General features: G+C 47.6%; 1 protein-coding gene across 3 annotated transcripts in view; it reads right to left on the reverse strand.

Moving 5' to 3' along the window:
- Positions 1-14,756, reverse strand: part of LOC119174440 (uncharacterized) — a 240,170-nt gene that overhangs the window by 151,961 nt on the left and 73,453 nt on the right. The gene's annotated exons all lie outside the window — the stretch shown is intronic.

Genomic DNA, 14,756 nt, shown 5'->3' on the forward strand with positions numbered 1-14,756 from the left:
TCTAAAATAGCGGCTTCCACGGAAAAGCACAGCTCGATTCTTGACGCGCGTGTCAACATGCAGAACGGTTGCTCGCAGTGACTGCCTTAATTATAAGCCATACGCTGCTCGCTGTCACTGGCGATGTGCTGGTAATATCTATCTGTACTAAAGCGTGGAAACGAGTCTCCGTACAACGACAAGGCGACCCTGCTTCCCACTGTCCACGAAAAATACTCTCAGCTCCATGGCCACTGTCCCCTCAGGGAACTGGGCAGCGCTTGATCGATGCCAGGCTAGCCACACACCGTGTGAATTTTTTTTTTCTCGTCCCGGCGGTCAGTAGGGCGTAGCCCTCGGCCCTTATGGCCGCACGTGTTGTTCTCGACTTTCTTTTCTTTCCGAGTCCGAGCCACTCGTGGCACGCAACGCAAATACGACGACCGACCACGCACACGCCTGACTTTACGGGAAGGTGGCCAACGCAATAATAAGACCACGAACGGTAAACAGTAAAGTGCAACAAAGCCCGCACAAAGCAGTTCAGTTCGCAAAGGCCGATAGCGGGACAATGTTGTGCAAGCGCGGGTAGCCTACGTCGAATTGCGGGAAGTGTCTTGAATGAGAAGAATAAAGGAAGGGGATCGGGGTAGAGCGAGCACTGAAGGTGAAGGCGGCCTGTATAGATAATACAGAAGTGTTGGCATGCAGCATATATAATTGCTGCGCGTGCCGCGGAAAGAGAGAACAGTGGCGGATGAAATAAAGGCTTGAGAAAGGGTTCTACGAAGTGTTGCTTGGGGCTAGCGCAGCAGAGTTCAGTACATGTAGCGGGTGCTTAAGTGTTGTGAAAGCTGCTGTGAGAAAAAAAAAAAAGAAATAGATCAACTGGAACACGCCGAGGCAAAAGGCGGCGGCATTGCTAATCAACACGTGCCCGCGAGTATCCAGTTTGAAGGCGCGAGAGAATGGTAAACGAGACCGCTCAGTTTGGCAGCGTGGTGTGAAGGAACGGCAAAGTCATGCCTGGTCTTTGGCAAGCGAAATTGTGGGAGAAGCGAGAGGGAGAAGATAGATGGCGTAGGCCATCCTAATTGCCGCGATCGCATGCATGCATCAGTAAAACTTGCGTTGGGTCTAGTTGGTACATAGCACAAAAAAAGAAGTTAACTTCTTTGGCGCAAACAATACGGAAAAAAGGAAAAAAGAAGGCGAGGAAAGAAACAGATTGACGCCAAACTAACAACTACTTTATTCTTCACACAGCAACGCATATATATGCCGAAACCACATACATTGCATGCGCACGCACAGCTTCGTATCGTATACGTAAAAACGAAAAATTCCTAAACCTTAACACATCACACCACACACCTGAATGTACACGCGTGTTGTCATATTACACTTGTAGAACACGATATCTTAACCAAGATGTGTACGCAAAAATTCATATTCGATGGCATGCAAAGAAACGGAAGTATCACTGATACAGTCAGCTCCGCTTTTCTTAATATGATAAGCCTCCAAAGCAAGTCTTGCATCTTCATTCCTGCTCCTGCCCAGAATCATCGTATCATGAAACCGTGGCGAACATCCAATGCAGGATTGCAAGTGAGCAACAAGATGTGCCCCTTTGTCTACCTTGTTAACTATTTTTTGCGCATGTTCCCTAAGACGCTCGTTTATGCAACGTCCCGTTTGCCCGATGTAGATCCTGCCACATACTAGAGGTATGCCATATACCACACAGGTGATGCAAGAAATAAAGCAGACACCGTGTTTTATTTTGCACCCAGTTTTGCTACTACCGCAGGTGCGGGAGCACAACTTCAAGAGTTTGTTGGGCGCAGAGAATACCAAGGAGACCCCATGCCTGTTAGCAACTCTCTTGAGTTGATGTGTGACCTTATGTAAATAAGGTATCACAACAGGCCTGAACGTATCACGTTCACATGTCGCCTTCTTTCTTGTTTTCCTTTTCTGAAGCAGGGCTTCAGCTACGGCTGTAAGGAGCGTCATAGGGTAACCTGCAGCCAAAATACGGCGTACCTGATTTTCAAAACTCTCCTGCATTTTATGAGCGCACGACTTTCTGAGAGCTGAATCTATGCAGGTTGAGACTATTCCTCTTTTAACCACTTTCGAGTGGGCCGACTTAAAATGTAACAGCTCCTTCTGTACACGGGGACTGTAAGCCCAACACACATGCCGGTAACATACCTCTAGACTAAGGTCAAGAGCTTGTAAGACATTTTCCTGGGGCAGCTCATGCGTGAAAGTGAGCCCTTGTCCGTGTTGCTTAAAAGCATTTAAAACATCAGTCACCGTATCACTGTAGTCAGAGCCAATATTTAAAAACACAATAAAATCATCTACATATCTAAAAACTCTTAAAACCTTAAAAACTTTAAAAACATTTTGTAGAGACCTATCGACATGGGCTAAAAAAATGTTGACAAGTACAGGAGCAACACAGGATCCGATGCAAATGCCATCACGCTGAATAAAATGCTGGTCATTAAAAACTATAAATGTGACCTTAAGATAGAATTCTAACAAACTCATAAAATTCGCCACGTTCAACCCGACCTCGTTCTGAAACGAGATAGCACCGTTTTCTTCAATGCATTCATGCACAGATAACAATAACCCTTGCTGCGGTACAGAGTAAAATAAATCCTGGACATCCACCGAGAAAACATAGCCCACTTTTTCGTTCCCACTACAAAATTTTACTATATCTTCAGAATTCTTAGTGCGGAACGGGTCGTTGACACTTAGCCACCCCAGCTTTTTCTGCAAAAATTGGCTTACGTTGTGTTGCCAACACCCAGACTCACTAATAATGGTTCTAAAAGGCGTTTCAGGCTTGTGCGTTTTAGCTGTGAAAAACACATTTAAACAATTGCCTTTACTTCTCTGAATACTTCTCGCAAGCGGCGCGAGCGCCAACTTGTTACAAAATTCCACGAATCTTGATTTTACGCGAATTTCGCTTTTCTTAACCGCTACAAAATTTTTTGTCACTGCTTGTAACGCTTTTTCATTAAAAGCCCCCCTTTCTACTACAACAAAACCACCTTCCTTGTCTCCCTGCAAAAGACATAGGTTATTATTCCTTAAGTAGGACAACGTATGTTTAACACTGAAATCCATGCGTTTTGCTCCTTGCTTGGACACAGCTTTTTCTAGGCACTCCACCCCTTCAAGTAGGCATCGATCGCGCACTACTTGCTGTGCCTTTGAAGCCACATTTCTATTGAAAGCCACCAATTCATGCGCAGGAATACTGGAAGGCATGCAAAACTTGGGCCCTTTGGACAACAAACGAGAAACATTTTCAGGCAGGCTAACATTACCTATTACTTTGACGTTAATTTTGGACCTAGGACTGTCCTTCTTTGCTGCAATGCACAAAACCTTTAAAAGGCATTTCCACCTAGCTTCAATGAGCTGGCCCGCAAGCCGAATCAAAGATCGGTACTTTTTAAGAGCCAGCCAGTAGGGAACACTGGAAAGGCACATATTCCAAAGCCAGTCCCGGAAGAAACGAACTTGTCGCCACATCTCTGACCGTAGAAGTTTACACAGTCTCTTGGTGTGAGCCCACGAGGGACATATGGGCCCAAACAAAGCACTCACATCTGCCGGAATCAATCCTTTGCGCAGGGAAAAACCATACACTCTTGCTCTGCAGGTTGCATGAATGATGTGGTCGAGCAATGCATTGACGTCCGCGGAAGAATATGGTGGAGACACACAAAAAGAAGGACCCACTGTACTAGAAAGGAACTTCAGTAAAACTTGCGTTGGGTCTAGTTGGTACATAGCACAAAAAAAGAAGTTAACTTCTTTGGCGCAAACAATACGGAAAAAAGGAAAAAAGAAGGCGAGGAAAGAAACAGATTGACGCCAAACTAACAACTACTTTATTCTTCACACAGCAACGCATATATATGCCGAAACCACATACATTGCATGCGCACGCACAGCTTCGTATCGTATACGTAATAACGAAAATTCCTTAAACCTTAATACATCACACCACACACCTGAATGTACACGCGTGTTGTCATATTACACTTGTAGAACACGATATCTTAACCAAGATGTGTACGCAAAAATTCATATTCGATGGCATGCAAAGAAACGGAAGTATCACTGATACAGTCAGCTCCGCTTTTCTTAATATGATAAGCCTCCAAAGCAAGTCTTGCATCTTCATTCCTGCTCCTGCCCAGAATCATCGTATCATGAAACCGTGGCGAACATCCAATGCAGGATTGCAAGTGAGCAACAAGATGTGCCCCTTTGTCTACCTTGTTAACTATTTTTTGCTTTGTTAACTACTTTGTTAACTATTTTTTGTAGTTGTTAGTTTGGCGTCAATCTGTTTCTTTCCTCGCCTTCTTTTTTCCTTTTTTCCGTATTGTTTGCGCCAAAGAAGTTAACTTCTTTTTTTGTGCATGCATGCATGAACGCAGCCGTAGCTGTCTGTATACGTCGCCGCTAGGTGCCGCATACCTCTTAGCGGGATTTCAATGGGTTGCCGTTTAAGAGCAGTAGCACGGATCCTTTGCGCGGTGGCGGCGGTAGCGGTGCAGGGGCGGCTCGTTGATTGCTGCCAGTGGGAGGAAGGAGGTGAATACCTGTGGTGGCTCGAAGGAGCTGGCGGCCGCTGATTTTCACTGCACGCGATTACTCTGTGTAATGTGAAGTCGGAAACGTTAATCAATCTAACGTGATGGCAGATAAATGGGTGCAGGTGCCACAGTATGCAATCGTTCAGTAAGATATTTATGAAGTGTCACTACTGTATACTTTTTGTTTGAACTTCACGGAGTGGACCGAAGTAGTATTTCACCTGAACTACTTGTGATCTCCCTTGTGTACGACACCGATAATCTTTAGGTAAGTCAGGCACGTTGGAGGAAGAGATATGCGAACTCCACAACGGACGTGTGTAGTCGAAAACAGTCTCTTCGAATAAACATGAAGTGCACCAATGAAGACAAACATTTGTCCTCTTCGACCTGCAAACTTCCGTAGCCTGGGGTACTGCTGGAGCGTTTTCAGTCAACTCTCGTGGAACATGCCTAAACATGAGCGGTAGTAGAGCTCCTCGAATGACTGCACGGCACTCACATTTGGTACAGTTACGACAACAATTGTCAAGCTGACTGTTTGCTCTCACGTCCCAGATTGCAACGAGTACCGAGATAGGCAAAGCAACAAGTGCATCACGCAAGATAGAGAGAGACAGACAGCATGTGTGTGAGTGAGTGAGTGAGGGAGGGAAAGAGGCTCTTCAATATATATACTGGAGAGGTTTATCTAGCGGAAAGCCCCGCAGGCCATAAGTGAAGTCTGCTTCACAGGGGTACAAAAGTATACGCTTTTGCTGAAGTACGGCTCATGCTGTATTTTAATTGGCAGCCACATGGTTTGACAACAGTCCAGATGAATCTAATGCGATGCTCGGCATACTGTCCTTTGGAAAATCTATAGAGCACGCAGGGAGCCTCAAATGAGGCACTTCCGCTCCAGACAGCGTTCTCACCGCCGCTCACACTATCGTGATTTTTTTTTTCATAGCGTCTTGAGCGCCAGCTCTGCAAGCGACTACGATTCCCTTGTGCACGAACAAGCAACACGAAGTTTCGTTACGTGACACGTGCAGGATTGTGTAGAGCCAATAAGCGCTTGGAGCAGCCAGCGGCTGCCCATTGCAAACGCTGTTCACCCCGCAACTCTAAGCGTGCGGTCCGTTCATGCATCCGGCTTCCACGGACTTGTGTGCAAGCGTCTATACTCGACGTTTCTCAGAAGTCGATCACTCAGCCAACCGCCCCTCCCGTCCTTCCTCCCATGTCTATATACGAGACAAAACTACCTCCCCCCCCCCCCCCCCTTCGCCGATCTCGCTTGAAGAACAGACCTGGACATATGACGTTCGAGAGAGTTGTCGTGATACACTGGACGGATCGTTTCGATACTCGAGTCACGAGGGTACAATTGATTTTCTTTGTTCCTCTTGATCTCGGCCGACGATAGTGAATGTAGCGCCACAGTATGCGACCCGAATGGTCCCTTTTTAATGACTCGAAATACGCCATGGCCTCCGTGTATGCATAGGTGCGCGCGAGGTGTGCAAGCAACCCTGAAACGTGACGTCCGCCATGCGGGACCGCGTGTTTTCAGGGAGTGCGAATGTATAGGTTCCCCGAGTAAATTCCCGCTGTGAAGAATGTTGATGTGCATGCCCCGTCGCAGGGCCTCTCAAACTATTGGAGCGTTGTAGACGTGATCGATTTCGGCCCTTTCATAGACTGACAACCTCGGCTGTGCGACGTGTGCCTTAGTTCATGTGCGCTATAGGAGCGATTACTCGAAGTTGTTCAGGGCGCGGTCGCATGGTCATTGTACAAACGAGGTCACTGGGCTTCGCAGAGAACTCGCATGGTTAGGGTAAACCAGTCTGGCAATGAAACACAGCGAAAATTTGAATGCGATTGACAAGAAGTATAAGCAGATTACAGCAGAACGAGCTCTCCATCAGTGGCTGTAATTAAAAAAAAATGGCAGCAACAGTATTTAAGCTCAAAAGATCGAATTGGATCACGTTAAAACTAAGCACGGGATTTATTGTATCGCTGCATTTAGTACACTGAACTACTATAATACGACCACATAACAAGGTCACATCTTCTATATGATTTCGCAACAAACACCGCGTATTGCGAATATTTTTCTCTACAGCATCCTTGGTCGTATTATTTCTTGCTTTTTTTGTCAATCTTATCAATGTTTCGGTTGATATAGCTCGGTTTGGTGCACGAAGGGGTCTGTTGAAGCGCAAATAAACTATGTCCTAAGTCAGCGCTCATCTGTTCTATGTGTGTTCTGTCTTCATCTATAAGTAGTGCTGCAATCATCTGTGTAAGAAGCAACTCGCCCATGTCAAAATATTATTGCACAACACCCTTAGTTATTACTCGATGCCGCATACCCTCTCCCCCTCAAACATCTGCTAACAATAGCCCCATTATCATTCGCGGAATGGTTCCCAACACAGGCTTATTCTGGAACAAGCTTCCCAATATTGGTCAGGTTCATGCAGTTGTGACATTGCAACGGCTTCTATGCAGGCGCTATTAGCTGTGCGCGCTCTGCACTTGCAACACTTTTTTTCATCTCTGCCCTTCGTTTCCAATAATTCCTTGATCTCTTCAACCCAGCGTAATTTGATTACCCGGGCACGACTCTGGACAGCCTGCCTGGATTTCCTCTCTTTGTTCCTCCTCGCCTCTTTCTAATTCTCTATTGCACTCTATATAGTCGGGTAGAACTTTAGGAGTCCGGCACACTTACTCGTCAAAAGCGGATGAGCACGAGCCAGCACCTATATGAGAGCGCTCTCCAGGCTGACGTCATGAGCCGCACTGCCGGTGACCAACGTCTTCGCAAAACATTGCAGAGTGCATGAGCGGCACTTAATTCTTTTTTCTTAGTCGGGGTAGCGATCGGCTGTCGTGCTTCGGTCATGTGGGCGAGACCTCCCCGAACTTCTTAAGTTGTAGACCCATATGGTTGTGCCCCAAGTCACGCAACCCTCCTTATACTGTGACAAAACTTTCTAAAGTGACCGACACAAGTGCGACACCAACCATGTCACGAAATGATCGTGGAATGCCAGCGGATTCCAGTATATAGCTGCCTAGATAACGTAACACATAACCTAACTTAAACGCTCTCCCTCCATGCAGCAGGTTGAGATAGTATACATATCTCGACAGTTGCGACATACCATAAACGCAGCACACACACACACAAAAGACGATGAATGAAGACATGACGTACACTTGACTATACGCTTCAATTAAGCATGACGCATACGTATATAACTTAAGTGCCCCCCTTTTCCGTGTCGAGCCGTAACAGCCAATAGGTACGACAACAACTACACGGACAACGACGGTAACAACAGTAACAACAACAAAAAAAACAGCAGCACTGTGAAGCGGAAATGAACCAGCCTTCTTCGTCTCTTTTCATGCATTCTCGCAACTTGTCGTACCTGACCTCTGCGTTTCCGCCGCATGGAACATTACAACGCACGGCGGTGGTCGCGCGCCGTACGCTTCTTCACGCTCCATCCCACGTGACGCTAACAAATCTACCCGCGTGCGGACCGACGCAAAAGACCGCTGTAGACAGCGCCTATAACGAGAGGCGGCGCTGAAAACACTGGCACAACGCGTCAACGAAGAGCACCCTGTCAGTCAGAGCCCTTGAAGGTGATGAGTGCATCGTGCGCCGGCGCAACGAACGGCGTTCCTCTTTTTCGCACAGAAAGGCAGCTGTATCGGACGGGTGCATGGCACCTGTCTAGGAAAAAGACAGTGAAAGAAAGAAAGAGAGAAAGAAAGAAAGAAAGAAAGAAAGAAAGAAAGAAAGAAAGAAAGAAAGAAAGAAAGAAAGAAAGAAAGAAAGAAAGAAAGAAAGAAAGAAAGAAGAGTTATGCAAACAAGAATTGTCAAGGCAGCGCAAAAATAAAACTGCTCTGACGTCAGTGTCTCTTTTGAAGAGAAACCAGCCGCTGGTAGGTTAATTTTGTTGGAAGCGCACATGCCGCATAGCGGGGTCAAACGTACCTCTCGCACAGAGCGAGTGAGCTTTCGGAAGGCTTCTCTCTACTCCTCCTTCTCTTCCTGAGTGTGTTTTCTGAAACACCATCTCGAAGGAATAAAAGGGGTTGGGAAGGGGGTGTGATGAAGGTGCCGTTACTCTTGCTTGCTGAATTACCAGTGCTGCCATGCAACTGCTGTTATGCAGAGACGTGTCGAAGCCAAATTACACGTTTTATGTTCGTATGCCCGTTACACGAACCCGCTGTCTATTGTGAAAGACCAAAGGGGCAGTGGCCTGTCAAAGCATGACGCAACGCTGGGGCGAACTGAAGAGAAATTTGTCAGGTTAAGCACTCGCGCGAATGTTGTGAAAGCGTGCACACCTTCGGTGTGCTGTAGAAGATTGAAAGGCCAAGCATCGCTCTAGGTTGTATCCCTCACCCTTTTATTATTATTATTTATGTGCTGATATATAATGTGATGTTGGCCCACATGTAACTAGCTATACTAGTCATTAGGTGGATATTGAGCATGCAATTAGAAAAGAAATATAAAGGGCAACACATAGAAAATAATATACAAGGGCACACACATGTAAAAACTCACTCAAACACACACGTCAAGCTATACCGTCCAAACCTAAAAGAAGACATCTATAGGCAATAAATATTATCTGTGATAATGTCTCTGGTCATCATTGAATCGAACCGGCATTACATAGCAGTCCAACTCGTCAGGTCATTATGGGGATGAATATGATCATGTGAATATGAAAGTTCACACATCATACACTTCAGCACAAGCATACATACGTCGACATTTAGGGCTGAGAGTGGCTTTAACTAAGCCATTCTCTTTTCCAACCCTTTTTGTGACAACTCTAGTAGCGACGAGACACGACATCACATATTGTGCGACTGTCCTCGCTACAATGCGCATAGAAAATCGGTAGCAGTAGCTTTAGCTCACATAATCAGAGATTAATGATTATACTTGAATATCGGCTCAGACGTCATCGCAGGTGAAGGCGATGAAAGTGGTGCTCAACGTCTTGAAGGCAGCAGACTTGACTGATTGATATGCGGGGTTTAACGTCCCGAAACCATCATACGATCATAAGAGAAGCCGTAGTGGAGGGCTCCAGAAATTTGGACAACCTGGATTTTTTAAAGTGCACCTTAATCTGAGGCCACGGGCCTGCAGCATTTCCGCCTCCATCGGCAATGCAGCCACCAAAGCCGGGATTCGATCTTGTGACATACGGGTCAGCAGCCGAGTACCTTAGTCACTAGACCACTGCGGTGAAGCAAGACAACAGACTTGCACCGCCGGTGATAGACATATGGTGTTATGATGACTGTGAACTATGATTTAGTGTGTGTGCACGTGTGTATGTGTGTGTCTTCAAAATCTTCAAAACTTCTTCATCAAAACTCCATCTTTAAGACTTACTTATCCCGTAATCTAGAGTACGGCAGCACACTGGTTCTTCTACACAGGTTATCATCCCTGTCTTTCCATTCTCTCCAGTTCCTTTCCTCTTCTATGCACGTCATATAATTGCGCGTATAACAAGTTCTTTGTTCTTTGTGCAACACGACTGGAAAACTTTGGGTTTGGCACTGAATAGACACACACACACACACGCGCACGCACGCACACTCACTCTCTCACTCACTCACGCACTCACACATGACACAAATGCAAGTGCGAAAGCATTCGTGCCGGAGATTTCTAAAATGACTAAAGATTTCACTGAAACTCTTAGCCTCAAGTTTGTTTTTATTAGTTGGAAGACTATTTCGCTTTAGGCTCCATCGCTGTCTATTTAAGAGCATTATCTCTGACAAAATCCTGAATAGGGAAGTAAATATTCCCGTGCAATAGCGGAAGCATTGCGTGATGCTATCGTCACAGTGAAAGTTTCGCGGACAAAACCGACAGCCAGATCACTCCAAACTATTTTTTCCGCCTCAGACGATCTTACTTTCACGCAAGCACGGAGCAGTAGTTGACTGTGGCGTCCGATTCGCTGCAGTAGCAATAAACGTAACAACGGGGAGGAAACTTTTTGTTCATTCCTGCAAGCGAGAACGGTGTGGCGGATATATTCTTTATAGCACAACGAAACGACCAAGGAGTGAAAAAAAAAGTAATAAGAAACGGCATCGCCTAACAGTCGAGCCCACCCACACGGGGCGAAAGGTCTGTACACACGCACCCTTCGAGCCGTAACCTCCGAGGGATCCATTTTTAGTCGAGAGACAGCATTCACAGAGGGGACAAACGATTGTCGAGAGTCACCCCCCCCCCCCTCGTCTTCTAGCGCATGCACGCGAGCTATACCTATCTAGGAAAAGGAAGCAAGTGGACGCGCATATCGCCTTCGGCAACGCCGACGACTGACAGTTGGACTGAGAGCCTCCTGGTCCGCCGCTCTTGAAGGCAGGCAGCACGTTTCGCTTCCTTTATGGTTGGGAGCCACCTTCGGCGGCACCGAGCTCGTTGGCCTGTGGTTGACGTGACGTTTCGACGAATGGAGTCTGGCTTGCATACTGTTGCGAAGGCGGACCGATCCCGCCGAAGCCACCACTGTTGCGAAGGCGGACCGATCCCGCCGAAGCCACCTCTGTTGCGAAAGACGGCGATGCCAACACGGTCCCAAGGCGCCACTGCTTTCAACTCCGCCGGAAAGGTCACCCGCCGTTTGGTAGCGTATGTTTCTCAGCTCGCGACTGCTTCTGCGCAGAGCTGATAAGACGAGCGGACGAGACGACGGTGAGTTAAATAAGGTTTATGTACAGCATATATACAGAGGCGTTACAATTTCGGCACTGGGGCCGACAGAGACTCGAAGAGCCGAGCTCTCCTCTCTAACACATAGGTCAGCCCTTCGCCTAAGACCGCTGATCGCGACACGCCGCAGGGCTTCTTTTATTTGCACCGGGTCCAACCAAAATGTCCAATCAGAAGCGCCGCTGGTCGTCAGGGCAGATTCCTCCAATGGGGGTCGCCGCGCCATGCGTCAGACCACCAGACACGCGGACGCCGGCTCGCTGTCACGTGCGCAGCTGACTCAATGCACGTGGGCCAGGGAGGCGCCGCGGGTGTTCACTCCGTCGAGTTGATCGCGCCAGGCGGACTGCGGGCTGGCCTTGACCCAGATTGCCTTTTTCAGAGGCACGGACGTTTGACGAGGACTCGCTGGCATAACAATACGCAAGAGGCTAAAAAAGCGCGCGCTCCAGAAGTGACGCGCGGCGAAAGTTGAAGTGCACGCCGCTTCTCGAACCGGTTCATGACCCCAGAAAGGAGCGCCGTGACATGTGAGCGTCAACTGAGGTCACGACAGCGCCGTCGGCGTTTAGAAGAGGCCGGCACGCTAGTTTGTCAGCTTACTGATGAACACCCTGGCCGGCGTCGTTGTGTGTGCGTGTCCCTCTCCTCTCTGCAGGGAGTAGAGAGACGGCCATATGCCTTCAGAACGAGTAGCGACTAATGTTGTGTAAACCTATGGTACAGTTCATGCCTGTGGACGAGGCTCAGAGTTCGCCCTGCGTGGTGTGACTGCCTGTCTTCGAGTGCTGCAGGTGAATAACTAGAAAAGCAAACAAACTAAAAAAAACATTGGCCCCGTATCCGCATGTTACACTGAAAATGTCGTCGAAAGATCTTGCGTCTGGAGACAGTGAACAAAACGTTTATTTGATGTTCTGCGCAAAAAAAATGGCGAATGGTATTCTGGAGGCACTGCGTTAGAGTGCCTCGAGCGTGCAGCGAAGGCGAACGAGCGCATCAAGCCACGTCACACGTGAGACATGAGCGATATTTGGCAATTATCTTGGAAAACGAAGCGCGCGGCGTGCGCTTCCGTCTCGAAGGTGATAAGGTGCAGAACGCAACGCGATGGGTAGGTGCCACCACCATGTCATCTTAGCAAAGCGCTGGGAAACACTTGCCTTTTCGTGCAAGCTTTGCATGGTCAGCGGAGCGTGATAAACGCTACGGTCCTTAGAATTGTATATGTATCCCTTTTCTTGTAAAATACACGCATACAGAATATTGACGTGTTGTTATGGTGCCTCAGATATGCGCAAAAATTGTTTTTTAATTGACAATCACACAAGTATGAAGGCTGAATGTTGAGCAATACTGGTGGGCGCTGCGTATGGGGTCGGCCGTTTGGGGTATCTTCGGGTGCTTTTTGAGGTACCATTAAGGGTGGACAGACAGACAGACCAAAAGTTTTGCGTCGAAGGTCCCCAAGAAACACTATCGTCTTTAATATTAAGATTCGTTTGCCCGAGCTCGATCGTCCCGTTGTACCTAAGCTCGCGCAGAGGATGATTTGTTTGCTCATGTGAGCACTAGGGGAGTGACACGAGCAAGTCCCGAGAAGAACTCTGGCTCCTCACCTACAAGGAGCGCGTTGAATCGCCCAACGACCTTGGTGAGATACGTGAGATACTTAACATCAGAATCGGCGAGCTAGGCTTCCTATACGACCGCTTCGCACTTAACAGGTCAATCTACAGGTGCGCGTTGAAAATAGGAAAATGAAAATGTATACCAGTGTCGACTGTGTGAAAACAGGCCTCATCAGAATGAATCGGGCTTGTTGACTTGGTTTGTAAAGATTACTCTTCAAAGTTAACCCCCCCCCCCCATGTTGGTCTAGTGGCTAAGGTACTCGGCTGCTGACCCGCCGGTCGCGGGATCGAATTTCAGCAGCTGCGGGTGCATTTTAGAATTCATAGAAATTGCTGCAGGACCGTGTGCTCACATTTAGGTGCACGTTTAAGAACACCAGGTGGTCGAAATTTCCAGATCCCTCTACTACGGCGTCTCTCATAATCATATGGTGGTTTAGGGATGTTGAACCACCCATATCAATAAAACCATCAAAGTTAAAACATCGGCAAGAATATTGCAAAACAGTATAGCTGTGTTGGGGTCGCGACAACATTTATTAGGCAGAATCGCCCGATCAACGCTTCGATGCTGAAGACGTTCACCGTGATGATTATTGTACACAGATGGAGAAGATGAAGGTCAAATGCTGTGAATATTGCGGCTAGAATATATTTACCCTGCAGGCTGCAGCCCTAAATCGCACTACTTCGTTTCAACAACCGAGCTGTATAGGCTCGGATCATGAAGCGCATTGGTGCGCATGCGAAAGGCACGTCTGACACTCAAAATGGCTGTCATGGTCACGTGATTGACGGCACCCAGATTCCCGAGTACGTATATATGTACAGCCTAAACGCCATGACTTGGACAATGCACGCCCCACCTCCCTTCGACTGAAAAGCTCGTACCTTGGCACTTAATCGCGCAACTCTTGGTACTCGTCCGCTTGACCTGCAAGACGCGCGAGACCGCCCCTTCGAGCTGTTGACCCCACGGGTCACTCCCGTTGATGTGCAAATATGTCAGTCTGTCGTCGATATCGCGGTCAGGTCAAGCGATGGCTCACGCGTGCGACCGCGGTTAGCACTCGTGCGTTCTCAATGAACCGACCGAAATCTGAGGCTCAGCAGGTCCATGCGACTGCACACTGTGCCAATACACTGTAAGCAAAAACTATCCGAGTTTGGGGTTTTTGCGGCTCATGACCTCTGAAAACCCTCTTGCGTTTAAAATTACTACCTCGTGTAGGAGTAAAAGATGGTACATGACATAGTTTTACCACCACCTCTCAGGCAAGTAGTAAAAGGATGTCAAAATCCAGTTTTACCACTTAGGGAGTTTTCAGTCACGTGATTTTTAACCTGCGTTTCAGAGTTTATTACCACGTGACTGCAAGGTGCAGCTGCTTCGGTGGCTTTTGCCCCATTGTGACGCTCCCCTGAAGGTACGCGAGGACCACAGTTTTTTTTTTTTTTTTGGCATCGCCTTGCCTCGGGACTGACATCGAGTCAACGCACTTTCACTGGAACTGGGGGCAGCATAAGCACAACAAGCGTGAACAGCATTCTGTGAACGAAAAAGAAAAAAAGACGGGGGGGGGGGGGAGGGGGTCTCAAAAGAAGAAAAAAGAAAGAAAGCAAACCTGCTCAGGAAACCTGTCCTGCATATTTTCGCAAACTGTTGGCTTTTGCTCGGCGTTGGCCTTGGAGACAGACGGTGCAAGAAGCTGGGTAT

Source organism: Rhipicephalus microplus, chromosome 5 (assembly GCF_043290135.1).
Source record: "Rhipicephalus microplus isolate Deutch F79 chromosome 5, USDA_Rmic, whole genome shotgun sequence".
In the NCBI taxonomy this organism is placed as follows: Eukaryota; Metazoa; Arthropoda; class Arachnida; order Ixodida; family Ixodidae; genus Rhipicephalus; species Rhipicephalus microplus.